Source organism: Eupeodes corollae, chromosome 1 (assembly GCF_945859685.1).
Source record: "Eupeodes corollae chromosome 1, idEupCoro1.1, whole genome shotgun sequence".
In the NCBI taxonomy this organism is placed as follows: Eukaryota; Metazoa; Arthropoda; class Insecta; order Diptera; family Syrphidae; genus Eupeodes; species Eupeodes corollae.
Window position 1 is genome coordinate 45961333 of NC_079147.1, and position 12964 is coordinate 45974296.

The following is a 12964-nucleotide window of genomic DNA, read 5'->3' on the forward strand; positions in this document are numbered from 1 at the left end:
TCTGTAGAATAGGACAGATGGAAAAGCTTACGCAGTGGTTTTGCCAGCGTTGAAGAACGCCTATTCAGAACAATTGGGGAGATACTATCCGGGCAGTGGATTTGTGAATGTCAAGATTTTTAAGTACGCTAGTAACTGAAAGAGTGCGAAAGAAGAGTCGTCCCATAGAGTCAAAAACAATATTTTCTGTGAAATAAAAAGAGCGTGAAGACAATATTATTTATTTTTAAAATGTATTTGAGTCGTAAATAAATTTTTACCAAGTTGTAGTATTGTTTTTTTGTTAAGTTTTTATTTTGTGTAAAAAAAATTATAATTCGATTCAGAATGTTGACAATAAAATTTTTATTAAAGACAAAAGTATTTTAAAGCCAATATCTCAAAGTTTTGAAAAGATATTTAAGTCCAAAATCAATTTTTACCAACTTTTGTTAAATTTTGTTTAGGTTTTTAGTTTTTTATAATAAAACTGTCAATTCGATTTTACTTAATATTTTACCGCATGTTGAAAAGAATATTTCTTATAAGATAAGATAAAGTAAGTATCTAAAGTTTTTGAAAAGATATTTGAGTCGAAATTCGTTTTTACCAAATTTGAGTAATGTTTTTTTGGTTTTTATTTTTTATAAAATAAAATTGTCAGTTTGATATTTCTCAAAATTTAACCAAATGTTAAAAAAATATTTTTCGTTGCATAAAATTGTTTTGGAGATAAAATCAATTTTATTCTGAAAAATGTTCGAGGTGTCTATAAAAAAAAACGTTAATTGGATTTTTTCCCAAAAATATACCTCTTTGGTATCACCTTACAATTTATAATGTTAAATCTAATTCAAGTCTCTAGCGTCATTGGGTTGTGAGATATTTAGGGTTAACCAAAATGTTCCATTTTTTTTAAACTGGTATGGTAAAAAAACCACCCACGCAATTTTCTCTAGGGCCTTTCTGCATCTTTCTGCATTATTATCTGTATAAAATAATTTATTTGAAGTCAATATCTCCTCTGGTTCTTGAGCTATGGACGACGAAAAGACCGGCGCGAATGTACGTACACACGCAAGCACAGACTTCTTTCTAAAAATCATTTATTTCAGCTTTTGGGGCTTAGAAACGTCGCAAAATTTCAAAATTTTCTATTTGACAAATCGGACCCTTTACAATAACTTCCTATGGGAAGTTTATAATTTAAACAAAAAAACTTATTTAAGATTACAAATTTTACCTGGAAAATAAGTTTTTCTTCAGAAATTTAAATGCCATGCAAAAAAGTCTTGATTTTTCAAAAAAAAAATTAAATAAATTTCTTAGGTATAAGATTTTTAAAATTTGTTCCAAAAATATTTTTGGTATGGAGTTGTTTAAAAAAAATAAATTAGGTGGCGCAACAGTCCGTAAAAAACCAGGGCCTAGGGACTAACAACTCTCAACCATTTCTGTGTGCGAGTAATTGCAGGAATGGAGGGACCTACAGTTTATATGCTGAATCCGAACGGCTAGATTGAGAAAGCACTTTTCATGACAAGAATTATTCTTGGAGAATTTGTCAATTCCTCGCAATAGGCAGACCCGTGAAAGAAACTTTAGGTGTAACAGGCAGGGATCGAACCCAAGACCTCTCGCATGACAGTCCAACGCACTAACCATCTTGCCAAGGGTATGGATTTGTTTAGTGGTTGTAAATATACGCTCTACATTTGAAATTCGTAAAAAATGTTGAACAGTTTTTGGGATACCGAATTTTGAAAAAAAAAATCAATTTTATATATAAAAAAAAAACTATTGGTTTGTGTTTGAGAAAATTCGAATTATCGTTTTTTGACTAAAAAATTGTTAGTTTTGATCTTAAAAATAAAGGAAAAAAATGCCTAACCCAAATCTGCTCAATCGACCCAATGGTCTAGGCTGTAGGAGTGTGGACAGACAGACTGGACAGACGGACGGAATCGCGGGAACTTGAAATTTTGCACGAATGCAAGACTTGTCATATAGTTCCTGTATGTCGCAAGTAAAAGTATGTACAAACTCTTAAATTCTGAAATTGTGTTTTTACATAACAACAAAAAATAAAAAATAGAAATCCTCTATGTTTTCTATTTTAAAATATAAATGTATGTTCATGACAGGAAATAGATAAACGATTTATTAGTGTTTAAGTAGGATTTACTTTTTCCTATTTGGCAATGTCAAAAAACTCTAATTCTTAACTATAGATCTTTTATCACATGAAAATCAGTCGTGCATTTTATTTGTCTCAATACCACTGACAGCCCAAACTTTCAGGAAACATTTTGTTATGTTATTTTGTCATTTTCATTAAAATTCAGTAATAGTCTTATCTTTCATCTATAAAACGGTTCATTTGGCTTTACACCACAAAACTATATAAAATAAGAAAAATACAAGATATTATATCCTTCTTATTATATCCCTTTAGTTTTAAAGTTACTTGTTGCGTCTTCTTTGCAAAAACAATGCAAAAATAACTTTAAAATCCTTTAACATGTCTTTTTCTTATGACATGTCTTTTCAGTGAAAATATATTCAATAATTTTAACGCTTCTAGTACAAAGGACCTTGTCTGTCCAAGTTGATGAAGTAGTTATAAACCTTGGATATTTGATACCTATCCCGTCTGATGGTAATGTCCGCCTAAGGATAAATTAGAGAGTTCATTGTTTTTCGAAAGTATAAACAAAAGATTCCATGTCAATATTTAAGTAAAAATAGCTAAACAAAAAAACTGAGATTATAAAACATTTTTTGATTGTGTTGAAAAAATCACTTCGCTTGAAAATTTAAATGAGCAAAATTCAAGTAAAACTCCTAATTAAATTACATCTCCATTAACAATTTAAAGTTTGTTTTATTGTCTCGCAGGCATCCTGCCTTCCCGGAGGGCTTTATTTTCACTCAGAGATTCCTCTGGAATATTTATACATATATATGTATTTAGGTAGGTATAAACCTTATTACATATATATTTATATATATATTTTTAAACTCTTTTTATAATGCCAACATGAAGAGGAAACGTCGTCGACGTTCTCGTCGTCGTTGTCGTTTTCGTCATCGTACTTTGCTCAGCAAAAAGTGGCGCAACAAAAGTCTGATGGCTCATACACTTAATTAAATAAAAGAAGCCATTAAATTGTTCAAATAAAAGCCCTTCAAAAGAGTCAAAGCATGATGTTGAAAGGTGGTGGAAAGGACGCAGCGGCAAAAAAAAAACTTTTCAAACAACAACAACAACGACAAGGACAACAACAAAACAATTCGAGACATTTGACATACAAAAGGGCAATCTGAATACAGCCAGCGCCAGCCAGCTAGCGAGAGCAAAGGATGCAATAACATCCCATCAAGGAGTGATGCCGAGATAGTCGTAAGTTGTTTTGAGTTCGAGGGCTATCAAGAGGCGGTTTAAGGTAAAAGAGCACTAAGGCTTTAGAGCTTCAAAAAAAAAACAACAACAACAAAATCCATCCTCCGAGACCGAGGGAATAAAATGCTTTCAAAAAGAATTTCTCCCGAAGGATGTTTTATTTTAATGTTTAAAAATGTGATCTTGTATACAATTTATGTTTGGCGCTCATACTTCTCGCATATCCTTTAGGGATTTATTTGCTTATTTTTTTCTTCATTTCGTCGCTTTTCAGTTAAGGAATGTTTCCGCGTTATATTGATAAGCGCTTAGAGAAAAATAAGTTTTTCTTCCCAACACAAATGAATGACTATGGGTATGCAAATATTTTATGTTTGCGTAAAATTGCGTTGTGTAGAGAAGACGAAAAGTGTATTCTAGACAAAAATGAGTCGCCCTTTGTTTGCATTTTATTTTCTTTGAATATTTCGTCATACTTTTGTAGAACAAAATTTGAAGGTTTAATCAAAATGAACTGTTTGTTTTTCTTCCCGTTCATAATAGTTCAAAATAGAGCACCGAAACAGAGAAAAAACTGTCTTGAGAAATGGTACGGAGCTCCTTTAAAGATTTCTGAGTTTTTGACGATTACATAAAAGGTTATTCTTGATTAAAAAGGGTTCTTAGTAAGGGATTCCATTTTTAGTAGGCCATCATTTGATATTTGACAGTTGAAAACTGCGGAAAACGAAATACACAAACATCCTTGATAACTCATTGATAATCTCAAAATTTTATAGAAAAATGATTTGGATAATTTATTGATGTGAAGAATCGAAACCGTGAATGTCGCTCAAGGACAACTGTTGAAATATAATTTACAAACACTCAAGGGGTTATTAATGACCTTAACATTTGTAAGGCTTAGTAGAAAATAAGGACCGATTTTAGAGGAGATGCAGATGCACATTGCTGTTAAATGTTTGAATATCAAAATTGGATGAGAAGTCTAAATTCCGTAAAGCATTCCACATTCTTGATGTGCGATTAAAAAAGAAATGTTCGTACTTGACAATAAGTCCGCAATGAACATCAAGGAGCATTCCTGGAAGTTCAAGTATGAACTGGCTGAGTTGTTTGAGGGACATATAATGCAACTGGCTAGTTAGATAGAATATTGCTGGCAAAAATGATGTTAATGTTTCGGTTGTATGTAGTCCTACCACTTATCATTTTTAAAGCTCTTGCTTGGATTCTATCCAAAAGACTTAAGCTTGTTTTAGTGACACCTACCCAAATATGCAAGTCATATTCAAGTTTTGAAAGAACAATTCCTTCCACCACCTTAGTCGGAGAAATCTTAAACACCTAGCAGCTTTTTTGGCAAATTTCGGTTAATAGTTCCCAATTTGACAATACATACTGTTAAAAGCTAAATTTAATTAGCTTTACATAAAATGCAATCATAAATCCTCATTCGAAAGATGCGAACCTAGAACAGAGGGAACTATCGTCAGCGAAATATTTTAATGAATTAGAACCGGCAAACAAGATATCGGTAATGAATATAAGGAAAAGTAGCGGAGACGGGTAGTACCCATGGCATGATGGTTGTGCGTTGAACTGTTATGCGAGAGGACTTGGGTTCAAACCCTGTCTATGCCATCTAAAGTTTTATCCACACTTACTGCCTTTTGCTAGGAATTGACAAATTCTCCAAGAGTAATTCTGATCTTGAAAAAGTGCTTTCTCAAATTAGCCGTTCGGATTCGGCATATAAACTTTAGGTCCCCTCCATCCATCCCTACAATTACTCGCACACAGGAATGGTTGAGAGTTGTAAGTCACTAGGCCCTTGTTCTCTACAGACTGTTGCGCCACCTAATTTATTTTATTTATTTTAACGGAGACAAAACGGAACCGCCCGCACATCAGAACCTGAAAGTTCCAGTAAAACTTGTGCTTGAAAGGTTAAAATCTAGTTTATAATCCAACGAAGAAAAGTTTCGTCAATACCAAGAGCACTCGTTTTCCAAGAAAGAGCTTTGTCTTAACTAAAATCTTTCCAATGTTTCTGAAATATCAAATGGAATAATCTTATTTTCTCCAAAACTATGAAAAGATTTATTCCAATGCTTGGCTAGATAAACCATCAAAACTTCGTTTTACCTATGCTACAAAAGCTACACTGGTTGTCGTTAAGAAGCTTTCGTTATTTTGGATGTTTCTTAAGTTGTGTTTCGGACGATAGTTAGAGGGGGATTCGGTTTTTTAATGGATAGGCTGGACTAGAGCTGTTATTCTATCTGCTCCGAAAAAGATCTGGAATATATGAAAGGTGAAGAGGCTTACACAATGGTTTGCTAAGTACTAAACGGGTGTGTAAGAATTGCCCCAGAAAATCGTACACGCCCTCAAGGACAGGGAAAGAACTCATGAAACTCTCTGGTAGCGTCCAATGAACATTAAACTTGTCTGCAAGCAAATTGAGCTTACCGGAGAAAATGTGGAGTTTCCTACGGTGTTTACATATGACGAGATATTTTTACTACCTTTGGGATATTTTTGCAATAATTTAAGGCCATTAAAGAATTTGGTTTTTCGAATATGACCTTGCAGTTTCTTGTGGCTTGTTTAAAGTCATTCCGGTTTTGCTCAGTGAGGATGGAAAAGTAGAGCAAGACCGCGAATCAGGTGGCGCACTCAGGTGGGTGAAGACCTCAACTAACTTGGCGTACGAAACTGGAAACGACGAATGTGATATCAGTAGCCGCAACCAGTACATCACAGAGCAACAGGTCACGAAATGTCGATGAATCCCCTATCGAAAAATTACCTGCAAAGATGGATGACATTTCTAATGGCAAATGAGCTTGACGCTAAATCCGCTCGTCTGTTCATATACGACACAACTTCCTTATTGACACCGGTGCGGACGTCTCCATCATTCAATCAACGAGAGGCACACGTAGATACGGTACAAATGACAGCAATATGCAACTTTACGCGGATAATGGATCCCAGATGGAATCATATGGGCAAGAAGGACTTGTCTAATCGCTTGGTCTTCGAAGGAAATTGTCTTGATATTTAACTATAGCTGACGTAAGAGTTCCAATAATTGGCGCGGATTTTGTCAAGTTTTATGATTTATCTGTTGACTTACACCGTCGAAAACTTGTCGACAATTCAACAGAAATACAGCAAGCTGGGACCATCGATTCTTCCGACGCTCTGCAGGGAACAACTATAGACCAAAGTAATCAATTTTCATCTATTTTAAGGGATTTCAAAGACATTTTCGATGATAAGCCTATCAGAAGAGCACAAATTAAGACCGACGCGCATACAGATGATAGAAACAGCTTTTGATCAAACTTGGAAGTTCATTGGCATAAATACAGAAGAGTTAAGGATCCATTATCGATCCTTGGGGAACACCAGACGATGTAGGTAAAAAAGTGGACAAAAAGTGTTAGCCAAAGTCCTAATCCTATGCCACCTAAAGTTTTGTTTTTGTTCACGGGTACTGCCTCTTGGGAGGAATTGACAAATTCTCCAAGAGTAATTCTTGTCATGAAAAGTGCTTTCTCAAATTTGCAAACAGTACTCGTACACAGGAGTCTGGCTGTGACAGAGAACGGACGTGCAAACTCTGAGTCTTGTGGGGTGCAAACTTTTTGTTAATAAACGTCAATTTTCTTTAGCATATAAAATGCTGTGCTCGCAGTGCAATAAAAAAATAGTTAACCATAAATCTAAAGTCACTTGTGGTGATTGTAAATCAGTTTTTCATTGCTCATGTGTTAATCTTGATTTGTCTGAACTGGAGCAGATGAAAGCTCAGAACTCAAGTTATCGTTGTGATAAGTGTAATGCTCTTCGACGAAAATCATTACAACATCAAAGTCTTCAGAACTTAAGACCAAATCCAACAAACCGGCTACAAAAAATTCTAAAATAGCCCAACAAAATGTAGAAATCGATACGTCATCATCGCAAAAAAAATGTGGTTCAACCGGCACATCAGTTACGCTGCAAATGCTTTACGAAGAAATTATATGCATAAAAAAAATTAACTGCGATTTTCTCAGCACAATCAATCAGCTGGAAGAGAAAAATAAAGAGCTTCAATCGAAAATCATATCTCTTGAAAACACAATCAACTGGAGAGAGCAGAAGATCGTTGAAAATTTCGTTGAGATCGTAGGAGTACCTGATGTCAACAACCAAAATGTTGGAGAGTGTGTGCAGAAAATATTCACTGATGCTCTGGATATATCTGTACCTTCTACTGATGTCCAAAATTGCTATGTGAAAAGAATCTGGTTGAACAATGCAAACACTGGCCCAGCTTCCGAAAAATCCAGAAAAAACAAAAAAGAGTTCAACGATATTATTTGCGTTCAATTCTCTTCTCTAGAAGCAAAACAGAAGGTGATGAAGTGTAAGAGAGCTGCTAAGAAGAAATTAAACTCTTCCTTATTTAGTGAGGGAACCGAAGACAATATTTACATCAACGACTGTCTTACTGGCTACAACCGTCATCTGTTTATGGAGGCAAAAAAAAAGAAAGATGAGAAAAAATATAAGTATTTATGGTTTCAAAACTCGCAAATTTTAATGAGAAAGATTGATAAAGGTAGGGTTGTTGTCATAAGATGTTTTGATGATTTCACAAAGCTGGAAGACTAAATGTCTTTCGTTTAAAATTTTTCATTTAAACTATGTTTGATTTGAATAATTATTTTGATCTTTTAAGCAACAATCCAACCTCTAAAACTATAATAAGCATTAGCGATAGAGTTTTTAATTGTAATACCAATGAAGGCAATTCATTTTTTGTTGTGCATCAGAACATACGTAGTTTAAGGCAGAACTTTGATTTATTGGTGTGTTATCTGGATGCTCTTGTTAGATTACCAGATTTTATATTTTTGTCTGAGATTTGGATTTTTGAATGTGAAATAGATGATTATTATATTCCTGGTTACAATTTGTGTGCCAACACAAATGAAACATATGCTGCAGGTGGAGTGGGAGTTTTTGTTCGTGATTCTTTGAATTATGAAGATTATAAAATAAATTGTGTTAATTTTGTGAGTGCAGATGTGATTGAATTGTTTTGCAAAATCCGCAATGAAAATTTTAAATTTTTGTGTGTTTATAGACTACACGCTCATGATATTCAAGTGTTTTTGGATGAATTCTCAATGTTCTTAAGCAATGAAAAAGCGGGTAATTTAATAATATTGGGTGACTTTAATATCGACATTTTGAATCCAGGAACTACATCTGACTGTTATCTTGCCTTAACAGCTGAGCATGGTCTTAATTCATTCGTAAATGGAATCACAAGACCAATCTCCAACTCCTGTCTTGACCATGTTCTTGGTCGTTTTACAAAAATTTCTTTAGACCAGTGTGCTGGAATTAACCTTAATCTTGACATAACCGATCATTGCATGACAGGTATCTTGATCGAAAAACTAATAACTCAAAACACTGGGAAGTATAATTTGTCACCTTGTGTTACTAAAATTAGATTTGACTTACTTAACAATGCATTACGTTTTGAAAATTGGAAAGAAATCTATGAAGAAGATAATGCTTCTATAGCGTATGATCTATTTTTGTCATTATTACTTAAGCACATACGAAAGTTTAGCCATAATTTTGTACTGACAAAGTCTGAAGTAAAGCTCAAGCCTTGGATTGATCGCAATTTACTAAAGAAAATTAGATTAAAAAATCAATTAGGAAAAAAATGTAGTAAACATCCACTTAATCATCAACTTAAAAGACGTTTCAAAATATTAAGTAAAACAGTTAATAAAGATATAAGGTTGGCTAGAGAAAGATACTATTACTCCAAAGTACACGGAGCTCTCGGTGATCCTAGAAAAGAATGGAAAGCAATAAGTAGTATCATTGATGGCAAGTCTCAAAGTTCTCCTAAATCTATAATTCTTAGAAATGAAAGTGTTGTTATTGATGATCCTACAATTATATCGAATGTATTCAATGATTTCTTTTCTACGGTCGGTCAAATATCCCATGAGAATGAGTATCTCCAACATTGTAGGCATTGTACAAGGACTCAACTAATGGCAGACAGTATGAGTAATGTAAGTTTTTTCTTTGAACAGATTTCTGGCCTTGAACTTTATAAAATTATAAATTCGTTGGATAATTCCCATTCCTGCGGTTGTGATGGTATCTCAAATCTTACACTTAAAAAAATAGCACTAAATATTGTAGATATACTAGCACACATTTTTAACTTGAGTATTCTCACTGGTAATTTTCCTGACAAATTAAAGTGTGCTTATGTAATACCTCTTTTCAAAAAGGGTAGTAAATCTGACAAAAATAATTATAGACCTATTTCGCTATTGTCTTCAATTTCTAAAATTTTTGAAAAAGCAATTAAGTGTAGGGTAATGGGCTACCTAACAAAAATAAAGTTTTTAAGTCCAGCTCAGTTTGGGTTTAGAGAGGGGCTTTCTACTGAAGATGCCCTTTTGGAATTCTGTTCTTCCATATATAAGGCGTTGGATGACAAAAAAATCGGTGCTGGCCTCTTTGTGGACATAACTAAGGCGTTTGACATGGTAAACCATAGTGTCCTATTAGAAAAATTGTATTGCGTAGGTTTCCGGGGTTTTATTTATGATTGGTTTAAGTCTTACCTAAAGGATAGAAATCAAAAAGTTAAAGTCGGAGATATACTTAGTAACTCAAAGATTATAAATCAAGGTGTGCCCCAAGGTTCAGTCCTGGGGCCTATATTGTTCCTAATTTACATTAACTCTCTTTTTAATCAACTGTTTAAAGGTAAGGTTACAGCCTTTGCTGATGATCTTGGGATTGCTTACCGTTCAGATAGTGCTTTAAACCTTAGTGCTGAAATCAATCACGATGTTCATCTTCTTCGAATTTGGTTTTCTGAACACAAATTATTTGTGAGCAGGAAAACAAAACTAATGTTCTTCAGCCATAGTAGTCCGGAAAGCTCTGGTGGCGAAATTTATTTTCATGCCAACAACTGTATCAGGCAAAACTTGTTGAGTTGTTTGTGTACTTCTGATGCACCTGATAAAATGTTTAATGAACATGCAACTTGTGACATTAATTGCTTTAAAATTGAAATAGTATCAGAGTTTAAATACTTGGGTATAACTATTGATAATAATATGAGATGGCTCGAACATGTTTCAAATCTAAAAAAATATTTACGTTATTGTATTCGTAGTTTTTTTCGACTCAGAAATTTCTGTGACAGTAAAACACTTAGAATGGTTTATTATGGAATATTTCAATCAAGATTACAGTATGGATTGAGTTGTTGGGGGGGTGCTTACGATACAATTCTCCAACCACTCCTTGTTTTACAAAAGTGCGCTATAAGAAAAATACTCAGAGCAAATCGTTTGGCTCATTCTATGGTTCTGTTTAGGACATTGGGAATTCTGCCACTAAAACACTTATATTATTTCAAAGTCTTAAAAATATTTTTCTTGAGAGGTGGTTATATGCAGAGTCCAATTTCTGGCACTAGGTATTTGCGTAGCAATTCGGTTAATTCTGTTCTCACACCATCATTTCGAACTACACATTTCAGAAACTTTTTCTCCGTTGTATCATTTAAATTGTTCAATCGTCTACCTATGAACTTTCGGTTTATTAGATCTCTAACTATTTTCTTAAATAGAATAAAAAGTTGGCTTCTAGATTTCAATCACCGTGAAATCAAAACTCTGCTGCTGTATATCACTTAATTATGTTTTTCATTTATGTATATTCTTATGCACATTATCAAGTATAGATTTAATACATTTTTCCTTTTTTGTTCTAAGCATTCTGCTCATTAATAAAATTCTTTGCCTTTTATTTAATTTTGTATTTTAAATTGGTAATAAATTGTTGTACACCCCACATTTTGAAGGTAATTTTCAATGATGTGACATTAACACTATTTTATTTTCAAATACAAATGTCACTAGTTATTCTTTCTATATTTTTGAATTTGTTATATTATTATATAAGCACAAAGTTTGTAAGATAAGAATAATGAAATAAAGAAATAAATAAATAAACAGGAATGGTTGAGAGTTGTTAGTCACTAGGCCCTAGTTCTCAAACGGACTGTTGCGCCACCAAATTTATTTATTTTTAAAGTACTAAGCCAATGTTATTAGCTTCTTTACAAAAAAATAAATGTCTAATTTAGAGCTTTATGGTCAAATGATAACACATATTTTTTGGCAGGTGATTGAAGACCATGAATTGGGCAATTTGGCCTCTGACAATTCAAAAAACACTAACAATTATGGCTCTATTGCTTGAGAATTTGTCTGTGGTTATATAAATTCACGCTTTGGTGCCATAAATCGGCCAAGAAGACGAACGTTGTATATTTTTCTGAAGAGATAAGTAAAAGTAAGTTCTTATGCTTACATTTCCTGAAGTCTTATCGTATTAAAGTTAGTTTTACTGGTACTGCCATGAATAATTCTTGTCATGAAAAGTGCTTTTTCAAATTAGCCATTCAAATTCAGCGAAAAAATGTAGATGCACTCTTATCCTCACGTTACACGCAACGTTCAAATACACTAGGGCCTATTTCTTTCCGAGCCAAATTAATTTATTTTCAGTTTAGTTATACCGCACAAAATTTGTGAGAGAGTTTTTCAATATTAGGTACATACATCTTAAACGAATTGTATTTTGCGAATCTTTGGTATTATGGTCTGTTTTAGGGTTAATATCAAAGTCCAAACTTTATAATGAAACAAATCTTCTATTTATTTATTTGCATACACATATAATTCCATACAATCTGAAAATAGAGACCATTTTAGCAAATCTGACTTCAAAATGTCTGTCATATTTCTTGCCATGCTCTTTATATTTAATGTCTCCATAAAGTTTTACATTCACAGTTTATGGAAAAACATACATTTAAACTACACTAAATATTTAAAATCGGAAACGTTCGGACTTAAAGTTGCAAAAAAGCTGTATTTCTTTTCTATACCAATATATGTTTAATTTTTGTTAATGGAATCCTAGGTTACAAAAAGAAACTGCATCCTTTAATAATCATGATATTATAAACACAGGTGTGGGCACTATAGGCGTATTTACCTTTGAAAATGTGTTTGTACTCAATCCGTAAGCTTTATTTACAATCAACACTAATTAATAACTTGATTATTATACTATTCAATAAACCTCAAGCATAAGTACAACGCAGCCATCAGAGTCAACCTCCCAACACTTCAATATTTAGACATCAAACAAAATCTCAAACCCGCCTTGGGCAGTTTTTCCTAATAAATCTCTTAATTAACATTATGGGCTAAGAAAATTCACTAAAAGTAATGTTATTGGATTTTTTTCTACAACACCCATCAAAACCAAGAATGGAATGATGCCTCCTCTGATAATCAAAGTTGAATAAAAAATAGCATCAACATTAAACAATAAAAATTCCGCCCTAAAAACAGAACAGAACAATAAAACAAAAAAAAACAACATCGCACGAAACAAATCACAGAGAGTTCTGTAATTAATGTCAACTTGAGGTACAATCCCAGT